Source organism: Larimichthys crocea, chromosome III (assembly GCF_000972845.2).
Source record: "Larimichthys crocea isolate SSNF chromosome III, L_crocea_2.0, whole genome shotgun sequence".
Lineage (NCBI taxonomy): Eukaryota > Metazoa > Chordata > Actinopteri > Sciaenidae > Larimichthys > Larimichthys crocea.
Window position 1 is genome coordinate 46,477,801 of NC_040013.1, and position 17,617 is coordinate 46,495,417.

Below are 17,617 nucleotides of genomic sequence, written 5' to 3' on the forward strand. Positions count from 1 at the left end.
TGGGGTCTTGTATGCCGGCTGGGCATAACCGTATACATGACAGAATAATAAAAGAAAATCAATAAATGCATTATTAGCTGTATTTACAGTGGTACAGTGTTTTCTTTTTAATAGTGTAAAGACAGTGGTTTTACTTGTAATGCACATACTAAATCAATATAATTGCTGCACAGAAGCTCAGACCGTTTTCCAGCCAGTCAAGACAGAAACATAAATCCCACCTAAAACCACCACTTGGTGGCAGCAGTTTCAAACCCTGACTGGCAGCAGAGGTCAAACACCATTTGTATACAGCATAAATGTATATATTTGTTTTAATGTACTCAGAATCACTCTTAATTAAGGTGCGATGCTACAACGAGCGGCACAAACAGACTGCTGTGAAGACAAATACCCACACTGACAGACGCTGTGAGCCGTGCCCCTTTGGTGAGATAAACAGAAAACTATTTGATCAAGGTCTGATGAGGAGAGGCACATTTGTGCTCACATGGTGGAGTATGCAGTAGTCATGGATACACTGTTTATCAGTATGTACTTTACTTATACAGTATTTCAAACGTCTGTACTCCTTTGCGTGCATATCTCTGTGTTAAAACCAACAAAGGCAAACAAGTGTACTCTATTGCAGTATTTCCCCCCACATCAAAATGTTGGACTCATTTCCTTTATGTCTCATGAGGGATTGCTTTTAATTGGATACACTTTAACATGCAGCTTTTAAAATCCAGTCTTGTTTTTCTTCTTTCTTTTTTTTTTTTGCGGAGTGTTTCATTTGAGCGGGGCAAATTTGCAGAGTTAAGCAGAAACGTCTCACTCCACAGAAAAAAAAAAGAAGAAAAAAAAAAAGAAAGAAAGGCAACAAAAGCTGCTTGTTCATCTAAATGCATCTGCCACGGAGCGGGAGCGAATTCACTCAGCACAACATTTCAGAGGCAAAACATGGTTTAAGAGTCTGACACTATGACAGGATGAGGGTGTGATATTTTCTGAATTGCAACACAACAAACACCTGTAGTTGTCTTTAGGTTTGAATTGGCAATTTGGGTAATCTGTTGTGCTCATTAGTAACAACAGTAAGTTTCAGTGCGCTCAGTAAACACCGTGTTTGACTCAAACAGTACCTGCTGTGCACTTTTGTGTATTTGTGGGAAAGAATAATGTACAAACAACTTTCTAGATATGTAATAATACAAGCCAGTGCGTGAAGAGGCAAATTAGCTCTAGTCAGTCCGTCTGTTGGTGTGTTGGTGGTAATATATCTGGTTAGTAGTAGCTAGTTATGGTTAGATGTAATCTCTGATATAGCTACTGGATCTTTAGTACACAGCACAAAGCTTTCTGCCTTTGGTGGTGTCATGTTTTTTCTTTTAATATCACCACAAGGTTGACATTTTAGTTTTTTAGTGAAATATCTCAGCAACTTTTGGATGGATTTCAATGAACCCTGGTTCAGATATTTTCAGTATCCAGAGGATGAATCCAAACTACTTTGTGACTTTTCAGCTTTTTATCAAGCGTCCATCTCCTTTGGACCTCAATTAATTTCACAAGACTGAAACATGTTTAGTAATTTCATTTGGGAAGAACTAAACAAATCCACAAGTAATCCATTTATTAAAAATATGATACATGTCTCCCATGAGGTACATAAACATAGGAAGAATTATTACTCCAGCATAATCAGAATTTACCCCAGATCTCGGGTACCAGTGTCTTCACACCTGGGTTTCAAGCTCTGGGCAGACAAAGACATGAGCAAAACTTTTGATCATCAGAAATAAAATAAAAAAAGTGTATTCATCAGAAATATTTTTTTTAGTACTTGCAGATTAGAATCATATGTAAAACACAAACCCCTTATCTTAACCTACTCTCAGCTTTTTGGAAAAGATAGCTGTAGCAGAATAGCAAGATTCCCATTCTCAGAAAATAAAACCTTTATTTATTTAAATGCTTTTCACTGAGAACGATGCTTTCTTTTTAAGGAACACCATGATCACATTCAGTCCTGGAAGCTGCCCAGTACAGTCACAGTCTGCTGGCCTCAGAGCAGCTCCACTGGAGCAGTTTAGGTTGAAGGTCCTGCTGAAGGGCACCTCAGTGGTGGTAATGGTTCACCTTCCCCACTTTTCACCTACATTTATCCTGCTGGTCTGAGGGATTGAACTGGGAAGCTTTGTCACAGGCTTACTTCACTAACCTTTAGGCCACCACTACCCAAACAAAGAAACAATAAGATTACAGCCGGACACTGGCAAATACTCAAATACAATCTGCAGATACCTGTTTTATATTATTCTGATATAAATAGAAAATGAGATTATATATGTTATGATATAACACCAAGCCTCTTAAACAGATTTAAACCCATCCTCCCTCATATATGTCTTACATTTAGAACAAAGGACATGCTATTTCATGCCTGAGGTTTGGATAATCTGCCTCATGTTACATGTGTAATGTTGTCAGTATGCCTGAAACTATGTATCCTCTGAAATTTTCCTTCATGTTGTAAACTAAGCAACACAGATAAGAAGATATGAAGAAAATCAGTAACCAAAGAAAACATACAGATTTGGCTTGAGGGTCTTTTTACTCAAAAAACCTAAAATGCTGATCAAGAAAAAATACTTTCTTACTTTTAAGAAGACATGGTGTTTCTAGAGGAGGAGAAATGTGCAAAAGACAGCCTTTAAAATATTTGTTGTTATAATAATTTGTCCTAGTTCACAGTTTCTGTATTCATTTATCAATATCACTTTTTTTATTAATGTCCTTGCTCTTTTGCCTCGTCGAAGCTGAGTATAATTAGATTGCACGTTAACGTCAATGTGTGTTTGTCTGAATGTTCATTCAAGTGTCTGTGAATCATTGTCAGAAGTTCAATGACTACATTTCTTTAAAGTAATAATAATAATAATAGTCCAGCTTCAGATAGATGTCTAAATGAATCCACTGCACAAAGCTGTCTAGCTGTTAATTAACTCAGCTAAGACTAATTTGCTATGAAATCTGGTCAGCTCTGTTCACTCCAGCAGAAAATGTTTGCCTTCTGGAGGAATTCAATCCAATAATTTAGAGTATAATAATTCCAAAAACTTCCAGCTGAGATGCTTTTAGCTTCCTAATGTGACACAGGTCAGTTTTTCTGCTGACTCAGACACAGTTTCTGGACAAATGAATCTGACTGATGTCGGCTGTTTATTTCAACAGGTTACCACACTCCATAGTGTCGTTGTGAAATCATAAATTATGAGACACGTTTCTCTCTTTTTTGACATTTAAGGTGGTGTCAGGTGTGAAACCTGATATACGGAGGGAGGGTAACTTCTTAAAAAAGTCTTTATTGTTGTGAAACTGTCTAACTTGCATGAGATTATTCTCAGAACAAAATCAAAACTGGCTTTACGCTGTGCGACCCGATTTGTCCAATATTCAGGTTTTTGGCAAAATAATAGTCTCAGCTCTACTTTATGTTTAGTGCTACTTTGAATGTTTTCTCCAAGCATATCAATTGTCTTTTAAACCTAAGGACTGTGTTTTAAGGCAACAAAGGATCTAAAGAGTAGAAATACATGAGCTAAACAATTTCTATCGCCTATTTGTAAATTATTTATGTGTGACTTGTTTGTGCTGGAGTAAGATACTTACTGCTAAAGATCAAAAGCAAATTTTGGTCTTAAACTTTTATCTAACTGTTTGGTCTTTTTTATAATGAGCATCACATCCTCAAAGAGCTTCTACCATTGACTCTTGGTCTTTTTATTCTTTGTGGTTAAAGATGGCCGGGAGCCTTGTTTTAAAATGTTGCAGTATTAAATATTGAATTTTCAACATGTAAAACAAAAAATAAACAGTTAACAAAAAAAAATAGTGACAGTGAAAGATAACTCCCTTCATCTCCTATGTGAACTAAGGTCATTCACATACCAAGAATGCTTTCAATAGATAAGCCAATTCTAGTGCTCGCTATTATTATCACATTCTCATGTGAAAATGTGGCTTTGTTGCACACCTCTGGGAGGCTGTGGATCCGGATCCCTGTGTCTCTCTCTTCCTTTCCGCTTCCCAGCGGTTAGTGAATTTTAACTTCCCCTCCCTTCACTTCCCTTGCTGTGTTGTGCTCTGGTACGGGAAGCTGGAGATGCAGTTAAACAGATGGGGAAGGGAGGGGTTGCCTCCATGGGCCCCCCTCATGTAGGGGCCAATCTGCACCAGGCAGGGGGGCTGACAGAATAAGGCCACAGGGAGGTGAGACATGCACCTCAACCAGGCCCTCTGGGAGGGGCCCGGGCCATCACGCTGCCACCTGAGCGATTATGGCTGTTTTCGTCTATTCGGCATAGGTGTGTGTGTTCGTCTGAGAGAAGAGGGTGAGGATGGGGGGGGGGGGGGGAGAATGATGGAGCGCGATGAAAAGCAGTTGAATAAAACAATAATTAGAGGAGGTCGGACACATCTATGAACTCACTGTCAGTCTCTGCTTGTGAAACAAAGCTAAAACTACAGAAAACTGAACAATTGCAAAGCAGCAGAAGCCAATACATCTGTATTACTTTGTGTCTGCTGTGAACATCTGAAGTGCATAACCTCATTTTACATTTAAATGAAATTCTTCGGCTTAATTTTACTGCTTGTATGTTGGTAAATTGTCTTTCTCTGCTCTCTGCAAAGTGAAGGAAGTGAGTCAGCTGTAATGAAAATCAGGACCAGGCAGTGTTTGACCTCAAGACTTCTCATGAGTCTAATTCGTGTGCTCATATCATTCAAGGCTGAAGACCACGCTGCTCGAAACCATCTCCTCTTATTCTCTTTGACTGCAGGCGTTTAGTGTATCTGTTACCGCGAAGAGAAGAAACATCAGCATGAGCTTTGATTGCAGACAAAATACTGCATGTTTCAAGTTTTGTCTTTTTTTTTATAGCCATAGATAAGCTGTTCCCATCTATCCTGGAGACATCACTATCCAAGGTCGGACAGTTTACATATGTGGAAATCCCACCATTAAGAGACTTAGCTAGGGGTAAGATCTACGAAACACTCGTCGGAATACTGATAAGGGCTCATGTCAGCACAGTGCCACCTTTGGGCATGCTGCCATTAAAGAATTAAGCTGGTTGGCCCTCTTTTAACGTTAACAATAATTACAGTGAGATTAAATAAAACATCCAGTGTTGTTACTCTCACTTTCTCTGCCTGCATGTCTCTCTTTCTCTCTCCCTGAAGGTGGCTCAATCAGATGACAGCAGTGGCTGTCTGTCGTCGTCAAAAGACATTTCAATTTGGCGACCCTCCCTCGGGTTCGGGTAAATTACCACTTCAAAAGGCTGCGACTCCCCAGGTCGCTCCCAGTGGGGTCCGTGCAGTACACTCTGTCTCACTCCCTCTTTCTCTACTTCTCTCAACCCACTGCTCAGTAATACTGATGAGGGCCCAGGCCCCCTTGAGCATGCTTGTCCCTCCATACTAAACAAAACTCTCTCCTGGAGAACAGGGAGCATGCTTCATTATTCTGCATGAAGAGCGTAATGTCTTTATTTTGTGTTCAGCGGAATGTGTTGGTGGCTTTTTCACCGCTGGAAATGAGCAAATGGGAGAAACGCTGCAATTGCTTAATAGAAGTTTTGACAGAAGATACATGAACTTTCAGGCTAAATTTGATGGTGTTGCAAAGCAATACATCACACCAACTCAGAGTTTTTGTACAAATGATACATCCTTTTCATTATGTTGTTTAATTGTGCAGCTAATACAATTGACTGGGTGACTAAAACGAATTAACAGGCCAAATCTGAGCTCAACAGCCATATGTCCTATAAAAGAAATGCTTAAATTTGCACTTAAGTTTTGCTTAAAGAAAAATGAAACTATTCCAATGAAACATGGTCCAGCTTTGCCATGGTATCCTTTTTAATAGGACTACCAAGGTAGTCTCAAGTTCTATTCATGCAATTTTAAAGAAATAGACTTTGACTTTTGGGGGAATTTGTCCATTTGCTTTCTTGGCAACACTTAAATGAGCAGATTGATGCAACCCTCACATTTGTATGCTAAACATGAAGCTAGAGAAAACAGGCAATTAGCTTAGCTAAGTACAAAGCCTGGCTGTGGGGGGAAACATCTAGCCTAGTGTTTTGCTGTTTTTTGTTTTGTTTTTTAAAATCATTTCAGTACATATTAACAAAGAAGATATCACATTCTAGCTTTACAAGTGCCAGGAAGAGGATTTTTTAACTTTTGGACAGGGCCATGCTACCTGATTCCCCCTGCGGCCTTTATGCTAAAGCTAAGCTAAGTGCCTGCTGGCTCTGGGTTTATAATTAGCCTACAGACATGAGAGTGGTAATGTTAAATGTCCCATTTAAGCATAGTCCAAGTCTTCCATCGTTCCTTTATTTATCTTATTTTTGTAACAGTTAATACATGCTTAACTTAAACATACTGGACTATCAGAGTGATGTGCAGGAGTAGACAAAGCAACAAACAACTAAAAGTTAAGAAGTGGAAAACTGCAGCAAAAGTCAACTGAATTAAGTTACAAGCACACTCGATGTTCCAAATCTGTCACGACACTCACTGGTTTAAATGTGTGCTATTGATCTGTGTCTCTGTCTGTGCCATCTGTTTGCGATTTCAAGACTACTCATCATGTCATACCGAACAATTGAACAATATCTTTAACTAATGCATCTATAATTTGGACAAAGACATCGTCTCTTAAGAGCTCTCTTTGTCTCATGCTGCTTTGAAAACTCACAGAACACAACAAACTGCTGATTGTCAAACTCCGTTTTATAGCTGACAAAAGCTTTTAACTGGCATTTGATTTAATAACACCCACAATGGATCAAGTTCACGCTTGCAGTTGTTATTTATTATATACAGCTATCCATTTACACTGTGGAGTGAAAGGCTTTGTTCATCAAGTGTTTACTTTTTGTAGCCCATTTAGTGGCCAAGAGACAATTGACACACACATGAGTCAGTTAAGCAGTGTTCTTGTTGTTTTTGAGAGGAGATATCGGAGTTGAAAGTGCAATCATTTTCAGAGTATTTCTTCCTGCCATACCATCATGAATCTGAATCATTAAAATCACACTGAGACATTTGTGTGCATGAGGGTTGATGTGAAAAGATGAACCCTGAGGCTACAACACTCCCAGGTTGCATGTGTGAAAGAGTTATAAGACACTAAAATCCTTTCTACTTATTCATTCTAAGTCACTGTAGATAAAGACATTAGCAAAGAGCCGGATGTGATATGAAATAGAAATGACTTGAGCTATTAACCACATCACAAAGACATGAACTGAAGGACTAGCTCCCTTAATACAGTGAGAAGCTTGGCTTATGTTAACAGACACTTAAGTAATGCTTCTGTGGTTCCACCCTGTGAGTTTTTGTTTTGTTGGGTAAATGAATGATGACAGTCCCTGTTTCAGCAGCTTCTCTCGGTATTACTGGAGGGATTGTAAGAAGGCTTGCACTGAGTGAAGCAGACACAGTGTTGTTGGCAGGGAGCTGACAGAGACTGAAGGCATACTATTGTCTAAAGATGACTGACAGTACTCGACTTACCATGCATCACCAACACCTTAATGTGGCGTGCTGATTTTGAATGGCTCTGTTTAGTTTGATCACGGTACACTTATATGGCAATTATTAAAGATCAAGTGCTTTTTTTTATGAAATTTTAAGTGTTCTCACATCACCGGCCCATCAACCATGCCTCTCCTGGTCCTTCCCCTCTGGGCCTTTTGACTCAGCTGCTGCATGATGGTTTTAATTAATCAGATTAGCAGAAAATAATTGGTGTTAGTCTAGACTCTGACATGAAAACATACTGTTATTCTAACTCATAATACAGGGATACTGATAACTGGAAAATTGTAATTTAGAATGATGATATCAGCTAATTTTTGTGTTTTAATCAATCTAACATTGTTGTGCAAATCTGTTGAAATAACTGCAAGATGATTCGGATGAGAGGGGAAGATGATTTAAGTCATAATCCAGACCAAACATGCACAGCCATCCTCTATTCAAACACTTTCCCATCCTCTTATGTGCTGACACATACTGTATGCACACACACTCATGCACAAATACTATTCCTCCTAGTGCTGATAAATTAAGGCCATCTGAACGTGTTCACAGTGGGTATATGTGCTAAGGTGTGAGCCAAGTCAGACACAAATAGTATCACAGCAGAGCTGCTGATGATGAAAATGGAAATGTGGAGCTCTGGCTCTGCATTTCTGTGTCTAACCTCATGCGGTGCCCGTGCTGTGCTGGGGTTGCTGAGGGGAGATGTGAGGGTTGTCAAGCTGCTGCTAGTCTTTTTGACATTTCGTCTCTCTCTTCCTCTCTGTGAATGTCTCAACACAAGCGAGGTGAGATTCCTCTCTCTGCCACTGTATTATGCACCCTGGCGCGGCTGATGATCCGATGTAGACATGAGAAAGTGAGGCTGTGGCCTTGCACGACGGTGGATCTCACCTCCCTCACCCCTCATCCTCCGCCCACCTCCTCCTCTCCCTTCTAGTCCAGTGATAACAGTTGTATGAAAGATCTTCTTTTCTGCCGGTGGTGGGAACTCAGAGATAAGGTGGGTGGTTGGGTGACTGCTGGACCTTCTCCAGGGAACAGGGAGTTTCAGACTCCTATGATACTGCTGTGCAAAGGGGATGAAGGTCACAGGGTGTGTTTTTACATCTGTGCGTTTAGTATTTGAGGGCCTGTGTTCTTTTTAGTTTCCACCCTTGAATGCATGTGGTGTTTTCCTCGTGTAACATTATCACCGCTTGTTAAGAAACACATTTTCTCAAAGTTTTGATCAAACAAATGTGAGCTTCCCAAAACATAACATACACACTGTCTGCTGTCATATTGCTTCTGCATCCTTGAGAATCTTGTGGTGGCACAATAACACTTAATATCTGATGAAAGCTTAACCAAAACACTGGTCATGCTGACCTAGCACAGAGGAAATCGCCTTGGCCTTCACTCATCATCTCACTGTAGCTTTCAGTCTTGTCAGGAGCTGCACTGAAATGTATTGTGGAAGGAAAAAAGGCTGCTAATTCAGATAAATTTTTCTGAAGTCATAGGAACAGTCAGAGTAATTACTCAAGTCAGAGTGAGGGATAAATCATGATGATTTATCGTCATTATGATTTATCCCTCAGAGATTTGCCCTTGAATAACAGATGGCTGTTGGAAGCTAAAAAAGTTGGCAGCAGACCCTTTTATGGTTTTATTAACAAAAATATAGAATCTGTCATGGGAGGATACTCATTAATCTTATCTCTTATCTTAAGAAAATTAAAGTTACAGAACATAAAAGCCGGCACAATTATCCAAGAAGTGAAAGCATGCAGATATTTTCCGCCTCTGTGCCCGTGTCCATCCTTGTCTCAGCCGAGCTTAAATGCAAAATTCCGCTTGATTCCTCCAGCTTTACCCTTATTTTCCAAGGTTGTTGTCTGTGTTACGGGGAGGGTAATGAGCTGTCGATCAGAATGACCAGGGTTTGATACATGGGTAGCTTCCAGGGAGGGCAGAGTTACTGCTCCAGTGAATCCTGCGTGGCGATGACAGCTGATGCTTGCAGAAAAGGAAACAAACAGACACATTTGCATTGCTGTAGTTTTTTAATTTTTTTTTCTTGGAGCTGCCATCACCTATTCAGTTTGACAGAAAATATGATTATCTGCCTTCCCCCCATGTGGTTATAAGGTAGGAAAAGAGTGACAAGATGTGGGTGTGTGTGGTTAGGTAGCGGCTTGAGGAAGGAGCCTGTGGTCGTCTTTCTGTACCTCTCTGCTGGATACACCTTGTGTGTCCCTGACACTTTCTCTCATTATTAGATACACGACTTCCTGCTGGGGAGGCCAGGTGTTGCTGGGGCTGTCATACATACACCCCCAATCAAGATGCTTCATGCACACACACAACACATACACCCGTGCGTGCACACACACATATAAAGGTGGATCCTGGAGGGGACAGATGTGATAATTTTATCAGCCTACTACACAGAGGATGTGTGAGATTGTGGACTTCTTAACTTCAGAAGCCACTTTTCAGCAAATAGCTGTCCGGCCTGTGTGAAATATCAAGATGATGAGGACAGGTGTAAAGGGTAGGAAGGTGTGTGAGGGTAAAGTCCAGCTTTACAAAGAGGGAGAAAATTTTTCTTGGCAACACAGTCTAATATTTCTGTCTGCTAAAAAATGTGAGAGATGAAAATAAAATCAAATTTTAGCTAATAAAATGTGAAAACAGATTAGACATTTGGTTCTACATGAAGATGAACAATATAATCTTAAAACCCAAACCATATCAGTGCTATCTAAATCGAACACTGAATAAATAGTTTAAAAGTTCAGGCAAAATTTTATGAATAACCTGCCACTTTTACTCCAGAAATAGGCTCTAACCTGACCTCTAAAGGCACCTTTTATTTGATCAACTTCAAGCTGTTCCACAGTACAACAGCAGTACAAAAGAGAACCTCTGTTATACATCTTTTATTCAAACATTTACATAAATGTTTGGTGTTTATGTTGCCATGTTGACCATGCTGTTGCTACGTACAGACACAAATATCCCAGAGCATGATAGAGCATGTTACTTTGTGTTTTTTAGTTGTCATACCATTTGAAGCACATCGGGCACTTCATCAAAGATCACAGAAGACGAATAATTCTTAATTAATTTTTAATTCTTAATAGGAATATCTTTGAGGTCTTTAGGTCAACTTAAAGGACCAGTGTGAAGAATTTAGTGGCATCTAGTGGTGTAGTTGCTGATTGCAATCCCATTAAATGCATGCAAACCATGAAAGGAAACATGTCAGACTTTAGAAATTAGATCAGTGTTGTCATTATTATCAATCAATTTCTTTATTCAAAACAATGTAACAAAGTAGCTCCTCAACAGGTGTTAGTATTAATCCATACTTGCTGTTACCATGGTAACGTGTGTCTTGACAAATCAACCAGGAAGGTAACAACTTTAAATGCATATTGGCTATAAAAAGATAATCAGGACCCTAAATGGAAACCTATGCAAATATAATGGCACTATAATGGCATTCACTGGGAAGCCATTTTATGGGTGAAATTCTATGATTCATAAATAATAGCAGCACAGGAGCAGATTTGATCACAATAACCGTCCTGTGAAAGTGTAGATTCTTATGCCGTTTCATGCAGCCGTTTATTCCAAGGCCTCTTAAAACATCTCAAGTGGTTCCAGTGGAGAGTAAACAGCTTACAGTACAGAGAGGCAATGCCACACTCTTCCCATTGAAGTAGCTCTCTGTATTATTATCAGTACTTCAATTAAAATGTGGATATTCTCATCTTCAGCACTGACACTGTATCTGTTTCTCGCTTTTTTCACCCCTCTTCATTAACTTTCTTTGCAAGACATTTCCCAAAGAGGTTAATGTTAATTCTTAATCTATTCAATTAATTCAAATTGTGGGCCAAAATCTGAGTTTGTAATTATAGGGCATTAATTATCTCTTAATAATATCTTATTCATTAACAGATTGAATAGTGCAGCTTCTTTATGCCAAAAAGCCTTTTTAATATTCAGATTTTGAATATCCCTCCTCTAATTGAAAAAGTTCTGAAATACTGTCGACTAAGGTGCTCTTCTGGGGCATTCAAATAGACAAAATTACCAATTCTCTCTAAAAAAACTATCTTTTTGCAATCGCTTTTATAAGATAGAAAACATGCATATGTGGAAGTGCAATTTAAGCACGTCGTCAGGCTAAAGCCCATGTGCCTTATTAAAATAGGCTTTTTTAATAACTTGCTAAGTATTTGCAAACAGCTGTTGGGGGAAAACATGACCAAAATGATTAAAATGGCTTTTCAGTACATTTTTAGCCACCATGAGTTTAAAATTTGTGGTTTAGATCTAGATTTTATTGTCCCAAAGGGAGATTTGTTTTCACAGCCAGTTCAGGATAGAAATACACAAATACACACACACACACACATATACACACACACATATACACACACACACACACACACACACACACACACACACACAGCAGACGGATATGGTTTCCCCTTATAAGGCTGTTTGTTCAGTGGCAATAAAACTCCTGCTGAAGTGAGCTCTCCTCCAGTGTAAGGTCCTATACCTCCATCCAGATGGCAGTAATGTGAAGTCCTGATTGACAGGGTAATCAGTATCATCTGAGTGTTACACGTATGATGGCTCTGTTGTTTATGTCTAACAGTTTGGTTGTGAGAATTATGTATACATCGACAGCACAGTGGTGCAGCGGTCAGCACTATTCTTATTCCTTGTTCAAACCCTGCAGTCGGCTGGGGCCTTTCTGTGCACAGTATGCATGTTCTCCCCAGGTACTCCGGCTTCCTCCGGCGGTCCAATGCATGCACATGGAGGTTAATAAACTGCCCTTAGGTGTGAATGTGGTGTGAATGGTTGTTTGTTTTTATTTGTCAGCCCTGTGAAGAATTGGTGACCTGTCCAGGGTCCCACCTCTTGCCCAATGTCACCTGGGATCCGCACCAGCCCCTGCGACCCTGATAAGTAGAAGCAGTTATAGAAATTGGATGGAAATAATATATATATAAAAAATAAATGCCATAATCATCTGCCTCAGTCTGACTTTGTGTGTGGTGCTAAATTAGCAAATGTTGCATGTTAACACACTAAACTGAACATGAAAACAGTAAACATTATTATTACATTACAGCAGAATGTTAGCATTGTGAACCTGCTAGCTGAGCATTAGCATACGCTGCATTGTCATCTATTTTACTCTACATGTGCTAATTTAAAATTAACACCATGCTGTATGAAAGAATACTTGAAATTAGTGTTTGAGGTCATAAACTCTTGAGGAAACTGTTCACTGATGTAATAAGTCTGTGGGGGGAGTAGAGTCATTTCATCATAAGGCTTGATACAATTAAACCTTAGTATTACAGCCAATGGAGCTGCCCCCTGCTGGCCATTATTAGACATAATGCAGGTTTAACACAGTTTGTGTTGGCTTCACTTCACAGATCCACAGACTCTGTCCACTGCTTGTATACTGTCAATGGCACTGCCCCTCACAGCTACTAGCATGGCTGGTGCAACCCAGTCTACTCATGTTAGGAGACAGGCTTGCAAAAAGAATAACACAAGTAAAGAGAGCACATGTGTTGTCATAGGTATTCCTTACTGTTATAGATGTGAGCTGTAGAGCTACTAAACAGCTTGCACACATGATTCAGTGCTACAAAACAATGCTACACCAGAATGATACAAAGAGCCACATTCAAAAGTTCAAGAAGCCGAGACAGAAATGTAACTTTTTACCAACTTATCCTGGAATGTTGGAGCTCTGTCTGAACAGCCTTGGTAAGGTCAAGGATGACGGCCATATGAAAAGAATTTCCAGTTCAAAATCTTAACTATGGGATTTTCAAAGACGTTGTCCAGGGATTACCTTCATCTCTGTTGTTAAAAATTCAGATCAATAAATAAATTATCTTACCATCAATCGTTTATGGTCTGCTAAATTAAACTGAGTCAGCAATAAATCAGACTGTTTCATCTGATCAAAACAACAAAGAAGAATAACTTTATTCGCTGAGGACGAGCAGTGGTGTGATAAACAAAAGTATGCTGCCAGTGCCCTCTATGCCCATAAAGCGGAGCAGACATCCACAGGCCAGCTATAACAGCTGGGTCTGACTCTCGGCTACTTCTTTTTTTCTGCTCTATTGACGTGTCAGCGCTGAAGCCCGATAGGACAGAGGATGAAAGAACAGGTAGTGGACAGCTGGCAGAAGGAAACAGCAGCAGAGATGAATTCACCTTTGATCCACGGGCATGGATTCTCTGCACAGTCCAGATATTGATTTTTTTATTTTTTTTTTTACAAAGAAAAAGTCCAATTTATTGACAGATAATTAAGAATAATTTGTTAGCAATATATGTTTGAAAGATTACACATCTCACTCCACTCACACATCATGCCTCTACTGACTGAGGAGAAAACGAAGCAGATTTATGGCCTGTTTGTTCACTCTGTCCAACTTGCCCTTTTTACTACCCGCCCTGCCACTGAATAGTGTCCGCGGGCGCCAGTGGTTGAATTTAAAGCGCTGTCACACACCTTCAACAGCTAAAGTGTGTGTGTTTGTTTTAGATTATCTCCACTGCCATACATTTTAGAAAACCTGCCAATTTTGAGACACTTATTAACTCGTCATGAGGACTGGGGAAGTGTGAAATTGTAAATTGTGACAGCTGGATTTGATGTTGGATTCCGCAGAAAAGAAAGTCATAATCTCAGGCTCCTTTACCTTCAGAGAGCCAGGTCTTGCCTATAAATAATCCTTGCAGTCATTCTGCCCGCTGCCTTGCAAGCAAAAACAGCTATGGGGAGAAGCAGCTCCTTCCTCTCTTTCTTTCTTTGTTTCTCTTTAATTGACTTTTTAACAAGGCTGTGTTCAAGTTGACCAGCTACACCCCTTCATTCCCGATCACATCTCTGATTGGCTGAGGTGAGAAACTCATTAAAATTGTGTGTGCATGTGTGTTCAAAGTGCTTTCCAGTTCCTGAATCAGAGCAGAGCAGAGCATAAATGAACAACATGTTTATATGCATGATAATACAGACCCGCTGGTTTCTGTCAGAGGAGGTCAAACTACATAATGTATTCTGACTGAGATGAAAACACCCTCTTGGGTGGATTTGGAGCAAATTATTTCAAACCATTGACATAAAGTCCTGGTGAGAACCTGCACCTGGAGCATAATTTAGAACAGTAATCTAGCAAACACCGGGTGGTTAAAACAGAAATGAACAGTTTCCTTAACTGGGTGTAGACTGAATCCTTTATATTACAAAAGCAATAGGAAATAAACACTGACATTTCACATGTAAATAATTCCGTTTATTTGATCATGGAGGGTAAACAAATGCAGAGCAAACACTTTGTCATTTTTGTCTGTAATCAGGTCTTAAAGAACAAATCTGTCAGTGTTTCTGCTGTTTTGGCTGAAAATATATTGTTGAAAATGAAACAGTGACTCAGGGTCCTCGTATGGATTGACAATAGTGATGGAGATGACAACTGAAATACTTCCATGAGTACTGAACTCCATCCTCTGTATATCTTTTATGTATAAGAGACAAAGAGTGAAAGTTCATGAAATACTCCAACTGTCAGTCACCTCATATGGTCTATGGAGAAAGTACACTCTATAACCAAGAAGTGTCTGCTTATGGTCACTCATCTGACTGCATATGAGCTGTGAGCTTTAAAGTTTTTGAAGCCTGAAAAAGTAAAATCAGTATGTCCTGTATTTCACATGTAAGATGCTGATTTGAGAAAATATATATATATATATTTACACATTATTTTCCAAAGAACATTTCTTTCTTTTCCTTACTCGTCAATCATCTTTTCAATAGCTAAGCTTGTTCCTCTGACCCGTAGGTCTAGTCTAACTATATTGACTGTTTGCATGTAGGCATACATCTAGCCCAGAAACTGTTTTTTGACAATAAATGAGAAGACTGGTTTGAGAAATTGTTTGATGAGAGGAACTCTGAAAGGCTGCACCAGTGCCTTTCTATTGACATTCTGTCTCCTGCAGAACAGCAAGAGGTCCACGAGCATGTGGAAGCTGTGCTTCCGTTTGCCAAAACTCACACATGCCTACACAGACAGATTTTAAAACGAGCTCTGCATTCGTAGCCCTGATCTCACTTTAGGTTTTGATGACAACTGATCTGTCAGAATTGAACTACCTCCTCTGAGGAAGTCCATGAGATGTGGTTGAAACACTCATTTTCTAAAGAGATGGTGCAGCAATCTGCTTCATTATTTAGTAATGAAGTATTTGTAGCACCTACAACATATCATAAAGCTTGAACCTGCAACTTTACACATTAACTGCTTCACGTGGCATCAGTTTGCACTTCAGTACCCCCCAAAATCCTGCAGTGTAACATCAGTAAACTGCACACCGCACAGCCTGCCTGGTCGGAGACACTTTATGAGACCAAACGATACCAAAGGGACTAGGAGGCAAAAGGTCTAACACTGGTGAGGCCACCTTTCTGTAGATGGATCACTCATACGCTGCTGTGAAGGCGTCAGTTTCTATTTCACTGTGAACTTTAAGTCATTCGTTTCCGGCAGGCAGAGAGGATTTCACACCAGTCACCACAACCTGACACCTGAATTTAATTTTGGCAAATACTATAAATGTGTGCCGCCCGCAGAGGAGTGATGGGACTCTCTTCTCTGTTGCTGCTCCACTTTGTGGTGTACTCTGATAAGACGTGGGGTAACTATCTTGACTCATGCAGCTTTCATTAAGTGGCAATTGCTGTAATAAATTCAAATAAATTTAAGCTTTTATGACACTAAACTTGCATGTCATTTTAGTGGCTGGTTAAATTTACCTCCTCTCCTGTCATACAACACTCTGGGTATTTCTTGGATAATACATATATCCTCTTATTGCATTCTGGATTATGGAGCAAATCCAGGCATATGATGCATCTGTGTAAAGCTTTCTGACCACCTCTGTGTGCTGTAAACACATGCTGTTCAAGTGCTACATGAGTCATATTTTTAAATAATTCTTAAACAGATGCTCAGTGTTCAAAGTAATAATATAATTTCGGGTATCATTTAAAAGAAGCAATTCTGAGAGGTTGTTTATTTCCTTTTCTCTCCTTTCCTTCTCGTCCTTTTGTTTGGCTTATTTACCTGTTTTATATGCCACAAGGCTGGTAGATTAGCGACGACCCCAAAGGGGTAGGCTGTTCACTTTACAGAGGACTTCAGGGGGACTGAGCTGATGTTATCATTTCCTCTGAAGTCTGTGCTATCTCTTTGAACACACTTTATCTTCACATCTTTGTGCTCGCCCGCAAATGGAGCAACACACGGGGACTGCTTTGAAATGAATTAGCAATAGGAAGGTGCCCGAGTCACTTGCGAGGTGCACTTCATTTGTATAACATAAATTAATGTTCTAAAAATAAGGACCTCATCCACCCTTTGAGTGGGCTCACGCAGAGCTTGAAAGAAAGAAATCCAGACGGTTATGAGGGATGACACCGAAAAATTTGCAGAGTCAAAATGTCGCCTTCCCCCCTGAGATAAGGCAGCCAAGCAACCATTAAAAAGAAAAAAAAAATACAGAAAGAGAAGATGAATGAACAAAAGAGGAGCTAAGCATCCAACACTAGCTGGGATCCCTGCTGGCAGAGAAAACTGACAGACTTGAAGGGAGCTCAGAGAGACCTTCTTGCTTTTGTCTGGTCCCTCTTGCCCCTTTCTGCGATGGCAGGAAATAGCAATTGTATGACACGTTGCTCCTGTGGGCCCGGGTTGCTACAAGCCAGCAGTGAAATGCGATGCTTTATGCCATGGCTGCGCACTCCGATTGTTGTTGTTGTTTGGCTGTGAAGGAATCAGAGCTGGGACTCAGGGCTCTACCGTACACCCAAAGGAGGGTAGATTTCATATTCCAGAGTGAAATGCCTTCTGGCACTCTTCCGCCAGCCCTTGATTTGAATAGACAAGAGCTGCTGGGGAGG